The sequence below is a fragment of the Danio rerio genome, chromosome 18, assembly GCF_052040795.2.
Source record: "Danio rerio strain M-AB ecotype USA chromosome 18, GRCz13ab, whole genome shotgun sequence".
Taxonomy (NCBI): domain Eukaryota; kingdom Metazoa; phylum Chordata; class Actinopteri; order Cypriniformes; family Danionidae; genus Danio; species Danio rerio.
Window position 1 is genome coordinate 4,177,405 of NC_141038.1, and position 17,596 is coordinate 4,195,000.

The 17,596-nt window shown below is 37.8% G+C and overlaps 1 protein-coding gene across 1 annotated transcript in view; it reads right to left on the reverse strand.

Annotated features, from left to right (window-relative positions):
• The window catches only part of pak1 (p21 protein (Cdc42/Rac)-activated kinase 1), a 92,676-nt gene that overhangs the window by 70,485 nt on the left and 4,595 nt on the right, over positions 1–17,596 (reverse strand).

Genomic DNA, 17,596 nt, shown 5'->3' on the forward strand with positions numbered 1-17,596 from the left:
TGAGAAAGCGATCTGATCCGAGCGCGGTTATATCACTGTGATTTATGGATAGGGCATACGGCTATATAAAGAGAGAATTATGAGTAGGGCGGAAAGTTTCGCGAGTCTCCGGATGCCCGCAAATGAGTGATGATCTCCCGGTAATCTCGCGTCTCCCTCCCGGTCCTCAAACAGGCATCGTCGCGCACCCTTCTCACCCCTCCCCACCGCATCTCTCCTCAAACACGTCGCACGCGCGCTTCCTGTCAATCGCCACCAAACCACTACCTCTCCTGACTGCTGAGCGGGTCGCTGCAAAATAAACCCTGACACTGACCAATGTGAGGAGAGTTTACTCGCACGTGACTTCGATTAGAAACTTTGCAGTGTGAAAGCGAACCGCTCCAAGAGCAAAGAGCAACAATGTAACAATTGTAATCTCGGAACAACTGAATCAATTCACAGGTGTGAAAGCTCCCTCAATCAGCCTGTATGTTGCAAACACAGAGCGGGTGAGCTCTTGGCTCCGCCCCCTTGTTACGTTGGGCAAGAAGCCGAAACTAGTTTTCATGTGAAGCAACACGCCCCTAAAACAGCGAGCTGTGTACACGCCCACAACATAACACTTTTTAACACACTATAATAAAAACATCTGAACTGTGTGTTGAACTGAACCTAAACTGGCACACTCAGAACATCCATAATACTAATATTAAATCATAAAAAAGGGGTAAAGTATGTGCCCTTTAAGGCTTTCCTTTAACAACTTTTATCATGTCATTTTTTGTTATTTTATATCCGTGATGTGTCTTTATACTTGTTTGGTAATGTTTTATTATTAGTTTTAATTTGTTCTAGCATGGCTGTTGATACTTATTGTAAGGCGACCTTGGGCGTCTAGAAAGGCGCCATTTACAAATAAAATGAATTAGAGTTATTATTATTATTGTGTGTAATAAAATGAAATGATGCAGGGAAAAAGTATTGAACACATGAAGAAAGGGAGGTACAGCAGCTGAAATCTCTCAGTAGTTCTCCAGCAACCCTCTGCCCTTCCTCAGTGTAAATGAACATCAGCTGCTTCAGTCCAACATCTACATCAGCAGGAGGATGAAGATGAACCCAGGGTGGACATTTCAGCAGGACATTGATCCAAAACACAGCGAAGGAGACTCTCAAATGCTTTCAGAGAAAGATTATTTCACAGGAGGGCGAATAATTTTGACTTTCACTGCATTAATCAAAAAACTCTTTTTCTCAGGAGAAAGGACTGAGGGTTTATATGGCAGGTGAATAAGGTGTGGTTTATATATGCTCTGGACTGCAGACAAATGAAAGCAGATGAGAGATGACGCGGCCAGAGATGACTTCAGCACAGTCCGCCTTTATCATCTGAGAAGCATTACGAGCTGGTGTGAGTTTACACTCCACAGAACCACAAGACAATGGACAGAACAGGATCAGTGTCACACCTCTGGGATAAAACACACTGTGATGTTCACTGGATCTACGGTACAAAACACACACACACACGCACGCACACACGCATGCACGCACACAGACTTCATTCAATCATTTTCCTTCAGCTTAGTCCCTTTATTCATCACGGGTCGCCACAGCAGAATGAACCGCCAACTAATCAAGCATGTTTTACACAACAGATGCCCTTCTAGCTGCAAACCCAGTACAGGAAAACACCCATACACATTCATTCACACACATAAATGGCCAATTTATTCATTAATTCTCCCATGCATGTGTTTGGACTTTGTGGGAAACTGGAGCACCCGGAGTAAACCCACTTCAACACGGTGAGACAATGCAAACTCCACAGAAATGCCAACTGACCCAGACGAGACTTGAACCAGCGAGCCACCGTATAAATATATATATATATATAAAATGAAGCCAGATTTCTACTTTACAAATCTTTAAAAAAAATACATTAAAATAATATATATATATATATATATATATATATATATATATATATATATATGTGTGTGTGTGTGTGTGTATGTATATACACACACACACACACACATATATATATATATATATATATATATATATATATATATATATATATATATATATACTTATATCACTTTAAATGAAAAATAGAAACGTATAAATTATTTTTTATGACTGATTAAAATATTCAGAACCAACTGAATACAAACATGTAGTCATAATAAGTAGTCATTATTAATACTGCATAAATGTATATAATATTTTAATTCAATAAATATTGACTCTGTACTTACAGATCTTTATACACATTTACCATTTATCCAGTATTTTTAATGGTTTATAATTGAACTCCTAAATAAATTAATAATTATTTCTGTATGTTTCTATAAAGAAACAAAAAAGTAGTGAGTAAGACTTATATTGCTCAAATAAATAAACAAATACATTTCATGACTGTGCCGCAGACATGCACGAATGCACAAATACACAGACGTACACACACAGTTTTGCATTGAAGCTGAGGGGACTCCATGACGCATCTGTCTCCATCATCCACCAGCTGTCTGTCCTGCTCCTCCCTCCCTCACAACCTGCTGTATAATGCAAGCCTACACACACACACACACACACACACACACACACACACACACACACACACACACACACACACACACACACACACACACACACACACACACACACACAAACACACACACACAAACACACACACACACACACACACACACACACACACACACACACACACACACACACACAAACACACAAACACACAAACACACACAAACACACACAAACACACACACACACACACACTGATGTCCGAAGGGGTGTGATTTGACATATCTGCTTCTTTCGGCCCAACCCATTCTTCAAGGCTGATTAGCTTCCAATTAAACATACAATACATTTCTTTAGAGAATATATCTTGAATTTCTGCCTTTGCTGCAGCAAAAAACATACTTTGCACAATAAGTAAATGATTCGAATATTAATCCATGCGCTAATTTTGCTTTTATAAAATCAGAATTGATTAACCATATCTTTATTGTATTATATTTATAAATAAATAAAATCATCACTCAAATACCACACTTACATTGCCTAAAAGATCATTTTAAAATATTTTTTAATTTATTTATCTATTTTATTATTAAATAAAAAAAATATTTACAACTACTACTACTACTATTTTAGGAAATAATCCACATTAATAATCCAATTCCTATTTATTTCAAAGCCAAAGCCCAACTGCTTCTGTACACCTCAATATGCAAATGTCCTCCATTCTGATTGGCTGATGGGTATACAAGGAATCACAGATGCACCTGAGACTCCTGTTTCCTGCTCAAGCGTCTGATCTCTTCAAATCTTTGTTTTAGGTTCAGATAAAGCCTGATAAAGCCCGAAAGACTGTTCATTCACCACCCTTTATAATTACAGCATTAAGCAGCATCTTAAGTCTAATCACGAGATCTGACAAATCCCCAGTCCTGTCCTGTTTACACGCAACGCAGCTTCCTCAAGTCTGCCATTCTGCTCATACAAGAGGACTTTAAATACGCCTATAAATCACATCTTCTGCAGCCTTTAGCCCATGCTGGATGCTAGTGCACTCAATAATATAATGCTTTTTGCAGATATGCACAAAAAACACATAAGACTTTTTTTAATGCAATAATCTGAAGATATTAAATATTCTATAAATACTAACTTATAAAAATATATATATATTTATATATATATATTAGGGATGTAACGGTATTGTAAATACCGTCATACCGCAATATTAATTTTTTTCAATATTACCGAAGTCGCATGACTCGGTAAAACTATAGGTCTTCTGAGAAAATTTGCTCAGGCGAATGAAGCGAACGGGAGGTACCGAAAACTACAATTCCTATCAGCCCATGCTTGACCATCATCCCTTGCGGTCTGTTGTCGCTACAGATCCAGTAATGCGGAAATGGAGTGTGCTGCTAGAAGCGGCGATGAAAAAGAGCTGGAAAACTCTAAGGCGGGTGTTGTCGCCGCGCGCGTACTGAATAGCGGTGTTGTCGCGCGAGTTCTTATCAGCTGTGTTGTCGCGCGAGTTCTTATCAGCTGTGTTGTCGCGCGAGTTCTTATCAGCTGTGTTGTCGCGCGAGTTCTTATCAGCTGTGTTGTCGCGCGAGTTCTTATCAGCTGTGTTGTCGCGCGCGTACTGAATAGCGGTGTTGTCAGCACACTGTTCAGATTGATGCAGACATGAGACCTCTATCTTACTCATGGTTTGTCCTCTCAAGTGGGGGAAAGACAATGCACAACGTTACCCACTGCTGTCAACCTGGGCCAAGTCATATCTCTCTTGTCCCAGAAACCTCAGTCCCAAATGAGAGGGTTTTTTTTCTGTTGCAGGGGACATTGTAAATACCCAGAGATCCCAGCTTTTACCAGATTATATTTATATGATAATTTTCCTTTAAACCCATCTCTATCTAAGTGAGTGAGTGATTAAATGTTGAATGCGATGAGTTTTCAACAATACTAAATTGAAACTTTATTTTTCTTACATGGTTTAATATTTTTTTGTTATTAAAATTGAAGTTCCTGTTTCAAAGCTTACAGATAGATGGCTAATTTGTATGTCATTGACACTTTTGGCACTTTTTTGGAGTATTTTCATAAGTTTTGTTTTTTCCTGTAAATGATTCAATAAATACCGTACCGTGACATTCATACCGAGGTATTACCATACCGTGAAATTCTGATACCGTTACATCCCTAATATTTATATAAAATATGTATTTATTTTTACATAGAAGAGGCTTACATTTAGTCATTTTCAATATGTATAAATCTATTTGAAGAGAAAAACGCGATAGACCTCATTTTTGACATTTGGATTTTATTATTGGAAATCGCTGTTCAGATGTACTTTAATCTATGTGTGAATTGCTGCCATTAATAATATTTAGGAATGTACATTTTTGGCCGAGTATAAAATGTATTTTTCACAAAACGTGATATCCTCCAGACCAGTTTCTTTACAAAGTGATATTTAACACTTATAGAACGTTCAGGACGCAGCGTGAGCTCAGCATCCCCTGGGAAGAGAGTCGCCGCCGTGAAGTGCTCCGAGTTTGCTCATTGATTTAGCGATAGAAGATGAAGCCTTCAACTTCACAAAAATGTATAAAAACGCTACAAAAGTGGACCAGAACAAAATACTTCTGCATCTGTCAACAATACACAAATGCAGCAGGGAACGAGTCTCCGCTGATGTCAAGAGGAAGGCCAGGGAGCGCCTTCTTCCCTGCGCTCCTTCCCATCCCAAGATACCTGTCTGCAAGGAGACATTTCCAAGTGTCCTTTGTAAGTTTATTTTTTAAATAATATAAAACATGTAGCTGAGTAGCCTCTCTGAAGATTTATTTATGCGGTTGCACCTATTATTTATAGCCTAAAACCTCACGTTAATTCTTGCTGTTGTTTATTTATTACAAGGGAACAAAAAGGGCACAGGTTGTTATGGAAAACTTCTGATCACTTCCTTAGGAGAATTGTTTCCTAACTACATAACGCTGGCTGAAGTGGCGCTACCCAGATAGCAGGCAGTAATCAGCCCGAGCTCGTCTGACCTTCGGCGCCTCCGGCTCCGACTCGGCATCGGCAAGTGTTATCGGGCCGAGTAAGGTCCCCAGCTCGTTCCCGCACATGCGTTTGTGATGCGGCTGTAAAGCACTGGCCCGATTCCTGTTAACCATTTCTGGCCCGAGTCTGTCTGTAGAGTCCGGGCTGCTTTTGGCAAGGACTCTCCAGTGTGGCAGCAGAACGCGGCTTCAGCCTCCAGAACAGATTTAAACTGTCACGAGAAGTCAAATTTCCGAGGCGTAGACAAATTTAATGACAACTGCCTCTGCATCAGTTTGTCTAGATGATTTTGATTGCGCACAGGCAAGCACCCAGTTCAGGTTGACGCAGGAGGAAGATATGAGGTAAGGCAGATACGAGTTGTTGTTTATTTGTCAAATAAATAAATAAATAATTTAGCCTACATGCTCGTCATGCAAGTTCGTTATTAAGATATGAATGAAAAAAGCGATTAGAAAATATGCAAATTAATTGACGACCAATAATAGGTTATGGCGGAATTTTTACAACCCTCTCTGACAAAATGATGGACAACGACTAAAGCCTGATTTATACTTCTGCGTCAGGTGACCAGCGTAACCCACGGCGCATGCAACACGGGTGGCTGTGCATTTATACTTCTGTGCGCTGTCTCTGTTGGTCTGCATTAACACTTCCGAAACGCTAGTTGGCAGTGAGGTGTAAATGTTCCTCTGTGTCGAGTTTTTTCGCTGCTTTTTTTCTTTTCCTGAACACTTCCGGGATGTACAAGTGGCTCAAACTCGCTCATTTTGAGGCAGGAACCGGCGGACGTGCAACAACTTTAACTATGAGGTAAACACAAAACAAAACTTTCCATCCGGAGCTCCTTCACGGGACTCCACACTTGTAAACAATCGCTCGCGCCATTCGCGCGGCTCTCGGTCCCGCCCAGACTCGTCAGTGCTACCAAGCCGACCAATCACAGAGCTTGCGCTATGCGTCGTTGCGACGTGTAGTTACATTTTTTGAGAGGTACACGTCAGTGACGGCGACGGCCACGGCGAAGGGCTATGCGTCAGCGCCGTAGCATACGCCGGCGTTTGACGCAGAAGTACAAATCAGCCTTAAAAACTCAACTATTTAGTCTCCACTTCACTTCCTAATCTGCAATTGCCTCTCTGGATATACCACTAACTGTACTCAAAAAAAAAATTACTAAAATATTACTAATACTTTCCTTCTTAGACTGTACTGACTGAAACTTGCCTATAGCACTTATTCATTGTTGCTCTTATAGTTGTGTAAATTGCTTCCTTGTCCTCATTTGCAAGTCGCTTTGGATAAAAGCGTCAGCTAAATGACTAAATGTAAATGTACAATGAGAAAGTCTAACGCGACCTCTGCTCCCACCTAAACAGAGCTGGACTCGCACACTTTCCTGACATTTTTCAAACTAGAGGTGTGAAAACACCCTGCTGATATTTATTTGAAGAAAATATTATTATGTCTGATTTTATTACCATTTTTTTTATTAAAAACAGAAAAAGTCCTACAGAATTATCAAATTCCAAGCTTAAAAAATCCTTCTCACTGTCTCCAAAATAAATGAGCTCTATTTCAGATCTTTAAAACCCTTTCTGTCACTCACAATTCAGCATTATCTGTGTTTATGATGTCACTTCATCAACCATTAGCTCAAAGTACTACTTTCAGATATGCCAAAACACTCACCGACAGATATGTAATCTGAACAGGAAGTTACCACATGAAGACAACCAATGAGCTTCAAGAGTGCTTTCCGGATGAATGTGGACCCTTTTATAGATCTTAGTCATATGAGAGTGGGTGTTGGTGGATGTTTGCTGGTTCATGATGTGAAGTGAAATGATGAAGTTCATAAAGGATTCTGCTGGATTATGAGTTAAAGCAGAACACAGTCATCAGTGACATAAGGTAAAAGAGGATTGGAGCAGTTGTTACGGTCATACTGTAAATTAGTCAAGATGTTTGTGTCTGGTTAAGAGGTCAAGAGTGACTCATGCTTTTCCATTGCAAACCATGACTGATGCATGAAGCAGCCATGCGATGACATCATGTGATATGAAACAGACAGATGTGACTGTAGCTGTCAATCATCTCACTCCTCAGTTTCCCTACAAGATGGCATCCTAAAGTGAGCTGCACTCCGGATGCACCACATTACTTAATACAGATATAAGAGAGAAAGCAGAACAATGCATAAATAAAAAAGGGTCATTTCATTACATTAGTTTAGATCAGGGGTGTCAAACTCAGTTCCTGAAGGGCCCCAGCCCTACAGTTTCAATCCTGCTGCAACACATTTGCCTGTAGGTTTCAATCAAGCCCGAAGTACTCAATTAGACTGATCAGGTGTGTTTAAGTAGAGTTGGAACTAAACTGTGCAGAATTGGGCTGCTTCCTATTGTTACGGTCATACTTCCATACTATATAGTACGCTAAAATCAGTATGCGAGTCGAGTAGTACGTCCGAATTCAGAGAATTCGATAATCAATATGCGAGAAGTACCTAGATGACTTACTACTTCCGAAGAGATTCTGGACTGCGCATCCCATGTACGCTACTATCCCATAATGCCCCGCAAGAGAATTCATGAATGGATATGAAGCGATGCAACTGCCGCAGGTAGGTAACGTGACCATGATAAAATGACGGATGTAGTACGTCTGAATTCAATTCCTACTTTTCACATTCATACTGTATAGAACGTACTTTTCTAACGGTCAAGTAGTACGTTTAAATTCAAATGCAGTACCTACTGAGTAGTAGGCGGTTTCGGACGCAGCCTTGGTGTCCTCCAGGAACTGAGTTTGACACCACTCTGCATTTGAGCTATGCAATATGATTATATATATTGTATGGACAAATTAAAAAGTCTCTATTTTTTATATTATGGTTTTATATAATATTCTATGCATATTTATTATTTTAAAAATTATTATTAATATTTATTAATTATTTAGTTAATTCATTCTTTTATTTTTTTCTTCGACTTAGTCCCATTAATTATCAGGGGTTGCCACAGCAGAATGAACCGCCAACTTATCCAGCATACAGTGGTCAGCATATATAAGTACACCCCTCACAAATCTATCTTTTAAATTCATATATTTAATAGGAAGCAATACAATATTTTATCACTGCATATACAGTAGATTAGTCAGTACTCTAGCCAAATCTAGAGCGGTCACACTTTACAATAAGGTTCATTATTAATGTTAATTAATGCATTTGCTAACATGAACAAACAATGAACAATACATTTACTACTGTATTTGTTCATGTTAGTAAATGTTAGTTAATGAAAATACAGTAGTTCATTGTTAGTTCATGGTAACTCATGGTGCATTAACTAATGTTAACAAGCATGGACTTGGATGTTAATAATGCATCAGTAAATGTTCAATTGTAATTAATAAATGCTGTACATGTGTTGTTCATGATTAGTTCATGTTAGTAAATGCATTAACTAATGAACCTTATTGTAAAGTGTTACCTCTGGAGCTTATCTAACAAAATAAGATTACAGTCCAAAAACTAGTACAGCCAAATTTATGTTACAGAAAAATATTAAATACAAATAAAAAAAGAGGAAAAATCAAGAGAAGCAAATAAAAAAACTATTTAGTTGAAATTTTGTAGGTCGTAATTTTTTTTTTTTTTTTTGCAATATTTTGCTTGATTTCAATTGTATTATCTTTCAATTTCTAAATTTGTTTGGTAATTAAAATATTGTTTTAATAAATATATCTGGGTAAAGGTTAAATCTGTTTTCCATTGCCTATTGACCTTATTCTAAAATGCGGAAGTGCGCCTGTTTTCGCGATTGTCTTAGAACTTCCGATTCAGTCTCCTATGGGAGAAATGACTAGAAATAATAAACGGCAGAAAACGGTCAAACTACCTGTTCTACAAACAAATGTTTGCATGACTATACAGACCAAGTAGAATAATATAATAAGAAAATATCAGTTTGCAACATCAAACAGCGAAACGAGCAGTTTTTAATGTTTAAAAACCGGAAGTCTCGTGCCAAAAATATTCAAATGGCAGCGCCCGCTCGTCTGCGGAGAATAAGGTCAATATTCACTGGGAAATGGATCCAAATATTAATTTTCAAAATGGGGTGGACAAAATGGGGTATGTTTTACACATCGAATGCCCTTCCAGCTGCCAACCAGTGCTGGGAAACACCCATACACACTCAATTACACACGTCCAACTGACCCAGCTGGAACTCGAACCAGCGACCTTCTTGCTGTGAGGTGACAGTGCTAACCACTGAGCCACCGTGTTGCCCTTTATTTATTTATTATCATTTATTTTGTGGTGTCTTAAAATGCATTGTATACATTAAAATTTTTCATAATTTATATGAGAGGCCCTGATATACCTCAAAGAAGTAGTCTTTCATTCTTGTTTGTCATTCGTTTGAAGGCAAAAAAAAAAAACGTTTTTGTGAAAAGCTGAGCGAAGGTATACTGTTTTGAACACTCCAGCATGTGTGTTCAGAAAAAGTGGCATTTACTACACAGTAGGGTTGTCAATAGTAAGTAAAGTTCGGTACCAATAGGTACTGAAATGAAAAAAGGTGTCAATTTACGGCTAACACAATGGGCAATCGGCAGCATGGTTTTCGCTACATTCATTCTTCCATGGCGGGGCGCTACGACAAAATTTATCCCACCACGGCTACATTACAGCTTCTCATTCAAAACATTTTATTTTTTTAATAGCGGGAAATAATCGCACCAAAACGTATAAAAAGATGAGTGTATTATAACAGCGCGAAATTCTCAGTAACCGTAGTAGTGCTGTGCGTCATTTGTTTACCTCGTTAAGGTGACGTGCTGACTAACTAACTGGCTGACTGACAGGTGCGTGATGCGTGAGGCCAGCAAACACGACGTATAGCCGTTTCACTTTACTTCAGGACACATTAATATCGCTCTGTAGGTCTTTTAGAGACATTCATAAATATTCCTAGCAAATCTAATAAATGCTGGAGACATACTCGTTACATAAACGCACTTAATCGCACTTCAGCAGCGTTTATTTGAGAGCGCACAAGAAGATCTGCGTGCTCTTGAAGTGGCTTATATTTGAGGGGGCGAGAAGTTTTGTGCACGAGCAGAGAAATCAGCGCGCAAGCAAAGAGATCCGCATGCTGTAGGCTATTATATAAATGCGATCTTCACTTCTAATACTGCACTCACGACATTTGTCATTACATTTGTCATAAAAAAAAAGCCTGCCTCCTCAGCTGGAAAAAATCCTAGAGGAAACACTGAGCAGCGTTCAACAATGTGCTCCAATTTAAATGAGAAAATTGTTTTCTGGAATAAGGTTGCTGGTTTGAGTCCCGGCTGGGCCAGTTGGCGTTTCTGTGTGGAGTTTGCATGTTCTCCCGTGTTGGTGTGGGTTTCCTCTGGGTGCTTAGGTTTCCCCCACAGTCCAAACACATGCGCTACAGGTGTGTGTGTGTGTGTGTGACTGTGAGATTGTATGGCCGCTTCCCAGTACTGTGTTGTAACTGGAAGACCATCCACTGCGTAAAACATGTGCCAGAATAGTTGGCGGTTCATTCCGCTGTAGCGACCTCTGATAAATCAGACATTAAACCAGGGGTGGGCAAACTCGGCCCTGGAGGGCCGGTGTCCTGCTCAGATTAGCTCCAACTCTAATCAAACACACCTGCGTATAGATTTCTAGTGATCCTGAAGACACTGATTAGCATGTTCAGGTGTGTTTGATAAGTGTTGGAGCTAAACTGTGCAGGACACCGGCCCTCCAGGACCAAGTTTGCCCATCTCTGGATTAAACCAATGAAAAATGAATGAATGTCTGCAATAAACCTTTTAAAATTCAATGATATTTCAGAAATTCCATGACCCGGAGGAGCCCTGTATAATGCAATGATGCATATACCACAACTTAACTGTCCAGCCAATCAAAAAGCCCCTCGCTTATGTTAATCCAGCCCTGTTGCTATGGTGTTGCTAAGGATTTCTGAGTGATTTAAGCTATAGTATGCTGCAATGGTGTATTAGCCCAGTCTGAGTGTTGTGTTGTGGTGTTTTCTGTCTATCCTGAGCGTGACAATCCAAGATAAATGTCACATACAGGCTGAGCGGGAGGAGGAGGGAGAGGAGTAGGAGTCGGGCTGGTTGAATGAAGGGGGCTGGGGCAGAAATGCAGTGGCTCATTTCTTCTGAAGTCATCCGGGGCCGTGTGCGGAGATGATAACGTACAATGACAGGTATTGCATAACGATAAAAAAGCCAGGGAAAACTGGGCCACAAGAACGCAAACTCAAAACCCGCACCACTGCTGCAAACTCACTGAACCTTCCAATGATACACGGACTTGCATTGGCGATGATAAATTAAGTTATACAATCCTGTTTCTGAGCGCCGCATCCAGCTCTCATTATGCACATTCTGAGCAAAGTAATATTCACAAACATGCTTACTATGAATAAACAAGGGTCAAACACTGGACATCCCATTTTGATGTGTACATCCAATTAAAATTATATATATATATTGCTTATATATATACACACACACACACACACATACACACACACATATACATATACACACATATATATACACATACACACATACATACACACATACATATATATACATACATATATATATATATATATATATATATATATATATATATATATATATATATATATTAGGGATGGGAAGATTAACCGATATGTATCGATACGCGGTCATGCGCGTGCACGATTCGAGTGCATCGGTTGAGCAGAAGAGGATGAATGAAATTTTGGAAGCAAATCGAGATGCATCGGTTTTTGCGAGATGCATCGATTTTTCCGAGATACAGCTTATATTTTTAATATAGAATGTATTTTTTATTTATTAACAAGTGTTGTCGACCTGTTTTTGGCGCATAATTTACTCGACCTACATAAAGTAAGCCTTAGCAACGGCACACAATGTGCACACACTACAACTCAGTGTATCAGGTGTGCGGATGAAGCTAGTGGTGCGCCCTCAGAAAGCGCGAGAAGCAAAACAAACATTTTATTCCCCACTGAGTTTTAAATCTAAAGTATGGCAACATTATGGATTTAAGGATGGACGACATGACAGGACAGATGCAATTTGCAAAAGTTTTTTTTCCATGCGCAACAGTTCTGCTCGCTCTACGCCAATAACGAATGCTATTGCATTGTTCATCTGCATATATACATACATATATATATATATATATATATATATATATATATATATATATATATATATATATACACATACATACATATATATATACATATATATATATATATATATATATATATATATATATATATATATATATATATATATATATATATACATACATACATACATACATACATACATGCATACATGCATACATACATATATATACATATATGCATGGTAAAATAAATGATAATAAATAAATAAGGGGCAACACGGTGTCTCAGTGATTAGTAGTCCCAGCTGGGTCAGTTGGATATGTGTGTGAATGAGTGTGTATGGGTGTTTCCCAGCACTGGTTGGCAGCTGGAAGGGCATTCGATGTGTAAAACATACAGTGCTCGACATAAAGTCCATTCCATTTTGAAAATGAATATATATATATATATATATATATATATATATATATATATATATATATATATATATATATATACATACATATAAATACATACACACACACACACACACACACACACACACACACACACACACACATATATACACTACCTGACAAAAGTCTTGTCTAGTTTTAGGGACAACAAAAAATAAATTGACTTCTAGTTGATTATTTGGTATCAGAAGTGGCTTTTATAAAAGGCAAAGGCCTCTAGATTACGCTTACCGAAATAAAATAAGATCATGCCTTGATGTTTAATTTTTTCATCAGGACAGTAAGATCTGACTTTGCTTAGACAAAAGTCTCATCACTGAACAGAAATAATGTCCAGTATAGAATATAAAGTCATGAATGAATATTGTGTGTGACTCCATCATGAGCTTCCCATGATACATCTCTGCCATGACTCAAATCACTGATTAATAAAGTCATCTGGAATGGCAAAGAAAGCGTTCCTGCAGGACTCCCAGAGCTCATCAAGACTCTTTAGGTTCATCTTCAACGCCTCCTCCTTCATCTTACCCCAAAGATGCTCAATAATGTTCATGTCTGGTGACTGGGCTGGCCAATCCGGGAGCACCTTCACCTTTTTTGCTTTCAGGGTCTATAATATGGAGGCTGAAGTATGAGAAGGAGTGCAATCCTGCTCTCTCCTGTGGTCTGTAATGTAATGGGCAGCACAAATGTCTTGATACCTCAGGCTGATGATGTTGCCATCCACTCTGCAGATCTCTCGCATGTCCCGATACTGAATGTAACCCCAAACCATGACCGCTGCAGCGTTTCAAAGTCATGTCGATCAGCTGGTTTGTCTACAAGCTGAAAAACGAGCGATCCCCTGATGAATCGTGACTTTAAAATGCTCCAGTGTCCCTGTTTACGAAGTGTAAACACACAGCGATGAGTTCGGTGAACTAATGACCTTCACGGCCAATTGCAGTCATTTCTGTTGAGCACATGAACCCAATAGCAAATCAGCGCCGCTTATGAACGCAAATGTTAGCGGGGAAATGGACACTTTTTAAAATCTCAGTATCGATTAGTACTGAATTCCAGCATTGTGACAACCCTAATGTTATTAATGTCAGCTTAATTTCATAATCAGAGCACACTGAACAAGGTCAAAAGATCACGAAACATCAGACTCCTCATTATATTACACACCTCTAAGCGTCCCATAAAATTCCCCCCTGCAAACAGGCATTTCGCACTCTTTTGCTGTAAAGACGTGACCTTAAGATTAAACCGCGTTTATGGCCATCTCTGCTCTGGTTGAGAGTAGCTGCATTGTCTGCTGCTGTAACTGGCTTACACTCTCTGCATTCTTGCTTTTGTTAGTAACACTCGCAGAGAAACCAGGAGAAAAAAAAATTCTCACAAGACTCAACAGTAGAAGCTCCTTTTTTATTCTTCTCCATGCACACAAAAGCTCGGGGTCAGACAGAAATTAATACTTTAATTCAGCGTGGATGCATTCTGTTGCTCAAAGGAGACAATAAAGACATTTAGTTTAATAAATCACAATTTATTTTAATATAAATAATAATAATACTTCATGCATTTTCATTCAGCTTAGTCCATTTAATAATCAGGGGTCGCTACAGCATGTTTTACGCAGCGGATGCCCTTCCAGCTACAACCCATCTCTGGGAAACATCCATACACACTCACTCACTACGGACAATTTAGCAAACCCAATTCACCTGTACCGCATGTCTTTGGGGGAAACCAGAGCACCCGGAGGAAACCCATGTGAACAGGGGGAGAACATGCAAACTCCACACCGAAATGCCAACCGACCCAGCTGAGGCTCAAACCAGCAACCTTCTTGCTGTGAGGCGACAGCACTACCTACTGCACCACCATGTGCCCGAATGCAAAACAAAAATGCATTATTAAAACTATTTAAAAACACATATAATAATAATAATAATAATAATAATAATATTAATATTAATAATAATAATAATAATATTAATAATAATAATAAAAATGATAATAATAATAATAGATGTGAAACAAATCTAATAAAAAGCTATCTTAATAAAGTAATTTTAAGAGAATATTTAAATGATGTTGATTATTCATAGTAACCTTTAATTTAGCCCACATGCCATAATTTTTTCCTTCACTTTCGTCAATTGGTGAAGTTTGTCTTTATTAGTTTCATAAACACAGATTTCTTTACAATTTAAAACGACATCTTTGGATATCTTTTCTGCTGTAGATACTGTTGCCCTAAAAACAAAACAAAAAAAAAGTAAATAAAAAATCTTGCATATATCATAGGAACGATTTAGCAGAACAATTTGGTGGTTTTAACACATTGAAAAAAAATTATTCAGAAATAATTCCTTGGATTTACCCAATTTTTTTACGTTAAGTGGCTGTAAACTATTTATTTAGGCTAAATTTAAACAAACAAATTAAGTAGAATTTTATTACATTTTATTTGTTTGTTTAAATTCAACACAAATAAATTGTTTGCAACAGTTTTGCAGACATCATTTTTGTCAGTGCACCTTAACTTCTCCAAACCGTAGAATACCTTAAAAACGGTTATTGTCCCATGCCTATTATAAACCCAACTCAACATTGCACACCCTGCAATGTTTCTACCGAAGATGCGCCCATTGCGATGTCGATGCTTAAATTATTTATTGTGCAGCCCAAACATACACATTAGATTAATCAGTACCAATCCCAAAAGTGGAAGTAATCCTACAAAAAAAATAAATAAAGACCCAAATAAATATGTTGGGGAAAATATGATATAAAATTGAATAAACAGGGAAAAAAATCAAGAGAAACATTAAAATGTCTAATTTAGTGGAAGTTTTGTCATTAGCAATTTTGTTTTGCAATAACTCACAACACACACACTCATACACTGCGGCCAAATATAGTTTATCCAATTCCCCTAAAGCGCATGTGTTTGGACTGTGGGGGAAACCGAAGCACCTGGAGGAAATCCATGGGAACACGAGGAGAACATGCAAACTCCACACAGAAATGCCAACTGACCCTGCTGGGACTCAAAGCAGCTACCTTCTTGCTGTGATGCGAACGTGCTACCCACTGCGCCGACATGTCGCCTATATGCATACAACGGTTTAATAAAACTTTTATTTTGTTTAAATGTCCCAAGATATATTGTCAATATTCACTGAGAATTATATAGTATATAGTGATCATATAGTACTATATTTTATTCATATATAGGTTAGATCATTAGTATTATATCAGATCATTGTATTATATTGAAAAAAAATTGACAACGCAATCAAAGTTTTGTTTATATAACAATATATATAGCAAATATAAATAACATTTCAGCAGATGATTTAAATAGCTCTATTTGCAAAGGTTTCATCAATTTAGATGGACTGGGACGATCAAGATTTTTTCTATATAATAATTTATAATAATTTATAATAATTTATGCATCTGCATAAATTATAATAAATTACAAGCAAAAATAAATAGATAATCAGTGCTTTATGGTTTACCAGGGAAGGTAACAGTATTTAAAGTACATTAATTGAACAATAAAATGTAAAATAACATGGTCGTCATCATATAAATTATAGAAAAATGTCATAAAATTGAATAATATGTTTATCTTTTAATCTTTAATAAACAATCTAATCCTGCGATGTGACTACTGAAGATACACATTGCAAAGTCGATGCTCAAATATATTCTTCAGCCCTAATTAGTATAGTATTATAGTATATAAGCTGCTTTGACACAATCTACATGGGAAAAGCACTATATAAATAAACATTATATATACAGTATAGTAGAGTAGAAAACAGTTTAGCATAGTGTAATATATAATAATATATCATAGTATAGTATAGTATAGTACAGCAGATAGTAGACTCACAGTGAAATCTTTCAAAAGCCTTCATTAATATTTATTTTAATATAATTAACCCTCAAACGTCAAAACAGTGGCATGTCCTAAATAATGAAAATGTGTATCGTTGTTTTATTTTTATCCGCAAGACCCCAGGTGTCGCATGACCTCAGTTGCCGTTAAACAGCTTGCAGTGAAAAATTTCCACATCATCCTTGAACCATAAAAAACAGGGTTCCTTGACAGAAGCCTTAAGTGCTCTATGATGGAATTCACATGTGCTTTTGCTTATCATTTGTTCTTTAAAGAGCTCCGTTATGATTTCCGTAAGTGTAAAAAAAGATCAAAGCTGAGAATAAATGGAGTTATTGTCTCCCAAAAGAAAGAGGTAGCTCTGAACTGCCTGAAACGAGATGCCAGTAATTACGGCTCATGCACAAACCTAACTCAGTTTGTAACAAACT